This window comes from Mus caroli, chromosome 14 (genome assembly GCF_900094665.2).
Source record: "Mus caroli chromosome 14, CAROLI_EIJ_v1.1, whole genome shotgun sequence".
Lineage (NCBI taxonomy): Eukaryota > Metazoa > Chordata > Mammalia > Rodentia > Muridae > Mus > Mus caroli.
In genome coordinates this window covers 56,068,110-56,074,692 of record NC_034583.1, presented here as the reverse complement: position 1 = coordinate 56,074,692, position 6,583 = coordinate 56,068,110, and the positions used below count along the sequence as shown (strand labels likewise).

Here is a 6,583-nt window from a genome sequence, read left to right as displayed (position 1 = left end):
CTCACTTTGTAGACCAGGCTGGCCTCGAACTCAGAAATCCGCCTGCCTCTGCCTCCCAAGTGCTGGGATTAAAGGCGTGCGCCACCACGCCCGGCTTAGTTTTACTCTTTTAATAGATAAATAAATTCGAATTTAACCTGACTCTTGATGACGTGGGAATCAGAAGTAGGTGTAGCCAAGTTATTTTCTTTCTCTCTTTAAGGAAAATCCAATCACACTATCTGTCATATGTGCACGCTTTAATGTATGCCAAGCTGGGTCCTGTTACCTGCTACCTTATGAGCAATTGAAATGCAGATACAGTAAGTGGTGATCATTTCTTATTGTACAGGTTAATATTATGACATTTTAAGGATATACGTTATATAACTACGCCAAAACAGCAAACTAATCATCGATCATTAATGAATTGTTTTGCCTGAAAACTTCCTCTACTTTTTGAATTTTAATAATATTCCACAATTTATAAAGTGTACGTATATGTTGTGAGAAAAGAAAAATAGTTAAGTGGTTCTCAAGAAATTCTTAGGTATTTTGAGCTATAAAGAGAATAATTTTATGTCAAGTGAGAAAACCCTGTGGCTTCACAGACCCACTCGTCTGTGGCACAGAGAAAAATGAATATTTTCAGTATTTAGAAAACCAGAGACTCGGCCATGCACCGCATATTTAAACTTTCTACAATATATATTTATTTCAGCTTATGTGAGTGTTTGCCTGTATGCATGTATGTGCACATACATGCCTGGTGCCTTTGGAGGTCAGAAGAGGAAATGTTATCCCCTGGAACTGACGTCACAGTAAATAGTGTGAGCTACCATGTGGGTGCTGGGAACTCCACCCAGGTCCTCTGAAATAACAGCAAGTGCTCTTTCTTGTTGAGCTGTCTCTCCAGCCCAAGGCTCTTTTTCCATGATAGGTCAGTGAACCACAAAGCTATAAACAACAGCTCTGAGGATGAAGCCTCATATCGATATAAAACTGTGGCTTAGCAGAAGTGACACCAGCACCACTCATTTATTATACCTTTTCCTCCTTCACCTATCTCAGTTGCTAGGTAGTATTTTTGTTTGACATTTATCTGTACATTTTTCTTACACGCTTGTGTATCCATTCGACATTCAAATGCCCCACAATGTAGGGAAGGCAGGTTTATAGACACTTAAACACAGGAAAATTAAAAGCAAAATAATAAAGTAGTGATAGACTCCAATTGATCTGGAACTCCTGATTCAATGCTTGTTGAAATATTTGTAGATCATTATTCGTCTCCTCACTCACTATTTTCTTTCTTTTTTTTTTAACTAAGTAACAGCCATGCTCCAGGAACTATCTTGGATAAAAGGAACATAATAGAGACCAGAGACATTCGTGAAGCTTCCAGTGTAGTGAGGATTAGTACTTAAATAGCCATGCAGATGCAGAGCTGCACCTCCTTGGAGGTACTGCCGGGTGCTATGAGAGCTCAGACTGTGGAGAGTGAACCTTGTCAGATTGGCAGGAAGGGGTCCTTGGGGAATGATAAAAGTACAGGTCTGAAGGCTAGGTATCACATAAAGAAAGAAAAGAACTATCAAGCCCAGACAAGAGGCATATCTTGTGCAAAAGAGCCACCATTGCAGGAGGGGACACACAGACTGTAAGAGAATTGAACGAGAATGGGAGTTGGCATAGAGATCACTGTTTACTGGGTTCTGACCACCAAGGCCGAGGAACCGGTGTTTGTTTTAATGAGTTCCCTGTGTCATGTAGTCATGTTCACGTCTGAGTGACTCCGACTTTATTATACCAGTTGCTTCCTAGTTCACCCAGACAGTTCACAAAACTAAGGGATCTGCTAACTCCATTCACAAGTCATCAGGTTATCTCACGCAGGGAGGTTTATCACTTTTAAGGAATAAAGGAAGAATTCTCCAAGCTGGTGACCTTTGGTCTAGGTTTTATTAATGGATTGACTTTCCACAAAGAAGCTACTGTAAAGAAATGAAGAGAGAATGGAATGCTACCCCTTACTGTAAATACTTTGTCTTACTGTAGCCCTTCTACATGACATTTGTTTCTAGGATATCATTCCCACACAGTCTCAATGTTACAGAAGTCTGGTAGCTTCTAAAGCTTTGTTTAGTTAGATCTGTGCTTGTCCTATTAGGTTAGAGCTATAGGCATCATTTTCTGTTTTGCAGAGAAAGCCAGATGTGGCAGGTTGATTTGTACATAGTCACATTTCAACACTTCCCAACCTCTGTTGAGACAGAAGACAGCTGCTTTAGTGAAGGGAAGGTGAATGGGCAGGAGAAGCATTTTCAATGAAGACAGAGGTGGTGTTTGGAGAAGTAGAAGTAGGATAAGCTGGCCGTGGTGATGCACACCTTTAATTCCAGCCCTCAGGAGGCAGAGGCTGGTAGATTTCTGAGTTCCAGGACAGCCAGGGCTATACAGAAAAATCCTGTCTCAAAAAACCAAAACCAAAAAAAAAAAAGAAGTAGGATAAAATGTCTCTGGTGATACATTATTTTGCCTTGTTTAAAATTGAAAATTTCCTGTGTTTAAGTGTTTGTAAAACCTGCCTTACCTACATTGTGGGGCATTTGAATATCAAATGAATACATGAAGGTGTATGAAAAATGTAGAGGTAAGGATCAAACATAAAATTATACTACCTAGCTCCTGAGATAGGTAGATGACAAACAGGGTATAGTAAATGAGTTGTGCTGGCTTCATGTCTGTTACCCCACGGATTCATATCAACATGGAGTTTCATCTCCAGAATCTCTGAAGAGACTCCCTGCTACTCTTAGAAACACACTTCTTCCTGGCAATATTCATCTTCACATATGAATTCACATTACCTAAAGATGGCCTTTGGTTTCTGTTTTTTTTTTTTAATGGTTTAGCAAGTATTATGGTTTTAGTACAAACTCCATCTCTTAAAAATGGCACATCTATATATTTAGAACTATTATTTTTGTGTTATAGGGCATACGTGGATTGTATATATTACTTTAATTCTGGATAAAATTGAAAAAGGAAAACAGAAAATTGAATTAAGATACACACTTTGTTGCATTTTTAGAATAGGGCAGGGTGTCTTTAACGTTTAGAGAAGGAAGCAACCCGGTGTCTGACTGTTCTGTAATTGTCTGCCGGCGCGCTACAAGGCTATGCTTACGTCCTCCTCTGTGTTCCCCCAGCTCTCTCCTCAGTCTTCTCATTGTCCTTCTTTTTAATGTGAACAATCTGGGAGGCGGGGGTACGTACAGGCATAGAATCAAGAACACACATCATTGCTTGATGGCTAGAAAAGTAGTATTTTAAAGTGGCTGAAGGATTGTACTCTGTAGAGTAAGTGTGGGTCCCAGCAGAGCTCGAGTGACCTCTTTGCTCATCCTCATGGTTCCCCCCACTTCCCATGTGGTGAGCAATAGGCCACATTTTAGAATGCCCTGACATTCCTTTTGGCTTTCTCTTTGGAGTGCTGGTTTCTATTTCTTTACTCTTCGTATCACATGTTTAGAGATTTGCTGTGAAACTGTGTCTGGGCTTCAGGGCCTGGGGACAGATGGAATGTGGCAGCTACTTCCTGCTTGCACAACCAAGCTTCTAGAGCCTGATGAGGATTTTGAGGACCCCCTGAGTGGAATAGTACATGGATTTGAGGACAGAAATGAAGAGTTTTTTGCTGTTGTTGTTTTGTGGTTTCGAGACAGGGTTTCTCTATATAGCCTGGCTGTACTGGAACTCACTCTGTAGATCAGGCCAGCGTTGAACTCACTTCCACCTGCCTCTGCCTCCCAAATTAAAGGCGTGTGCCACCCACCACACACAGCCGAGAAGTGAAGAATTTTTGCTCACAGACTTCTTTATTCTGTTCCTTTGTGGTACCTCCTTACAGTCTCTGCATTTGGGTCCCCTGTGAGGGACAGCTGTGCCATGCTGGGAATGAATGTTCAGAGTTTCAGTCTTTAGCACCAGAAGCCCAAGGCAGATTTAGAGATCCCGTCTTCCTGCTCAGTTTCAGTCTGCCCCTATCTTGAAAAGATCCTTTATCTTTTGAATCTACCCTTTTACTTCTTCAGAGCTCACAACCAGTTCAAAGAGCCAGATGGCAAAGGATGCCATTTCTTTCATTGTCTCGTTTCCTGATCCCCACTCCACCCCTAGCTTCCTGTTGAACCAGCACTTTGAACTCCAAGGCAAAATGCTGTAGATGTGGGAGTGCATAGGCTTGAACCCAGGGCCTGGTGAATACTAGCTAAGTACTTTACCTTTGAGTTCTATCTGTTGTCTCCAATGGGAAATTCTTTTTTTTTTCTGTTTTGTTTTGTTTTGTCTTTCGAGACAGGGTTTCTCTGTGTAGCTCTGGCTGTCCTGGAACTCACTCTGTAGACCAGGCTGGCCTAGAACTCAGAAATTCACCTGCCTCTGCCTCCCGAGTGCCGGGATAAAAGGTGTGTGCCACCACCGCCCGGTGATTATTTCTGATCTTTTGTGCTGAAAAGAATAACCTTGAATTGAAGTTACCTTGCCCTGTGTGACTGTCTTCTTGGGTCTATCTCCAGAACTGGAATTGCTAGGTAGAAAGTTATAGGCATTATCATTTGAATGTTATCACCTTTTTTTTTCTTTTTACTTAATAACTGCAGGGGTTATTTGTTGTTGCCATTGTGTGTTCTTAGCCTTTGGTGTGTACTCTGGACTTGTCTTTTTGGTGAACTAGCTTTGTGAACATCTGATTGATTGTATTTGATGCCTGTTCCAGTAATGCCCTTGCAACAGAAAATAAGCCGGGGGTGAGAGAAAAAAGGAGATGGTTTTCTCTCACAGTATAGGAGAGATACATATCTCCTCCAGCCTCTTTGAGCCTTAGAACTAAGCTAGCATGTTACTGAGAGAAAAGCACACACGTTTTATTTGGTGATTTTCCCCCAATGGGAGCGCTCCCAAGAAAAACGAGGGCCCCAAGAAGCAGTTAGAACCAAAAGCTGTCTTAGACAAATAAAAAGCGTTCAATCAAGGCAGCTAATCTTGGAAGAGTGACTAAGCAGATAAGGTTAGTTGAACAGGGTTTGTTTGTGTAGATTGCTTCCATCCTGGACTCCCGATAAGAATGTCTTCCTTCCTCTGGTATGGGGGCAGGGGTACCTTTCTCATGGGAGTTCTATCTCCTGCTCTTATGAAAGTGCCCTTCTTAAAGTGCTGCCTTCAGAGTGCTTTTAACTAAAATAATTAACATGAAAAATCAGTATGTTTAGCATGCTGTAAGTCATGGTGCTGTTTTTCTTGAGTCGGAACAATACGAATAATTTTCTGCCATGAGACAAATCACAGTGTGAGTTAAGCTCACTGGCCAGCACTGGCAGGCACTTAGTGTCTGTAGAATTGAGTGACTGCGGTTACCTGCCTGTAGTGACTCAGAGAAAGCATGCCTTGAACGCATGAGAAATTACAAAGTTTGTTGATGAATGTAGATCTTGTTTCTATTAAAAACACTGATATATAAGTACTGCAGATACTGTGTAGGTTAAACAGTGTACATGCATCAGAGTGCAGCAGTGGTGGTGTATGCCATTAATCCTAGCACTTGAGAGGCAGAGTTCAAGACTAGCCTGGTCTACCGGTGAGTTCCAGGACAGCCAGGGCTACACAAAGAAACCCTGTCTCAAAGAACCCAAAAAATGAAAAGAAAAAAAAAAAAAAAAAAACAACAAACCAGTGTACAACCACAGGAGTGACTCAACTATACCCTCAAAGAACAAAATTGACAATTTAGGAGCCTGGGGAGATGGCTCAGTTGGTAAAGTGCTTACCATGTAAGCCTGAGGATCTGAATTTGATTCCCAGCATGCACATTGAAAATCCAGGAATGGTGGTGCACATCTAATTCCAGCATTGGGAAGGTCGAGGCAGACTATCCCTAGGGTTTGCTGACTGGCTGAATCAATGAGCTCAAGATTCAGTGAGAGACTGCCTCAAAAAATGATAAGGCCCAGAGTGATTGTGGAAGACACCCAAAGCCAGTATCTGGCCTCTGCTGGCATCTGTACACACGTGTGCACACGAAAATATTTGTGACAATTTAGTTTGAAGGGAACTACCTTTGGTGGGTACTGAACTTCCTTGGCCCTGTTTTGGCCCTCAGATAAGTGTTTTTGGAGGTTGTAGCTGTGTACAACAAAAGCAAGATGGCAGTTAGCTGGGGAGAAAAGAGCGGCTTATACGCAGAGGTAGCATTGGAAGGGATGACAGTTAAAGGAACCTGCAACGGAAAGTAATTGGTGATATTTGGTTTCACACATATGAGCAGTTTGTACTAGTTCACCATAAAAAGAGTAAGCTTTCCTAGCTGTGAATTTCAGTTTAAAATAATGCCCTGCAGCGTTGGGAGCAGTGTTTGGGAGTCTACCAGCAGTTCACATGAGTATGAGCAGTGTTAAGGGTACAACATTCTCTTGGTCCTTCATGGAGGGTAGTCCACTCTATTTTATGAAATAAATTTAATAAGATATAAATAAGGTAAATTCACTTATGTTTAAAGTTTATAACATCATCATATTATATCCACAGAAGATAATCTTTGGAGGCA

The 6,583-nt window shown here is 41.5% G+C and overlaps 1 protein-coding gene across 10 annotated transcripts in view; it reads left to right on the top strand.

Moving 5' to 3' along the window:
* Hmbox1 (homeobox containing 1) overlaps positions 1-6,583 on the top strand; it is a 143,128-nt gene that overhangs the window by 34,810 nt on the left and 101,735 nt on the right. Inside the window, exon 1 of one of the 10 annotated variants that reach the window (XM_029469103.1) lies at positions 275-302. The exons of the other annotated variants lie outside the window; for them this stretch is intronic. The gene's annotated coding sequence lies outside the window, so the exon portion shown is untranslated. Of the gene's footprint in view, positions 1-274; positions 303-6,583 lie in introns of those variants that run through there. 10 annotated transcript variants of the gene reach the window in all.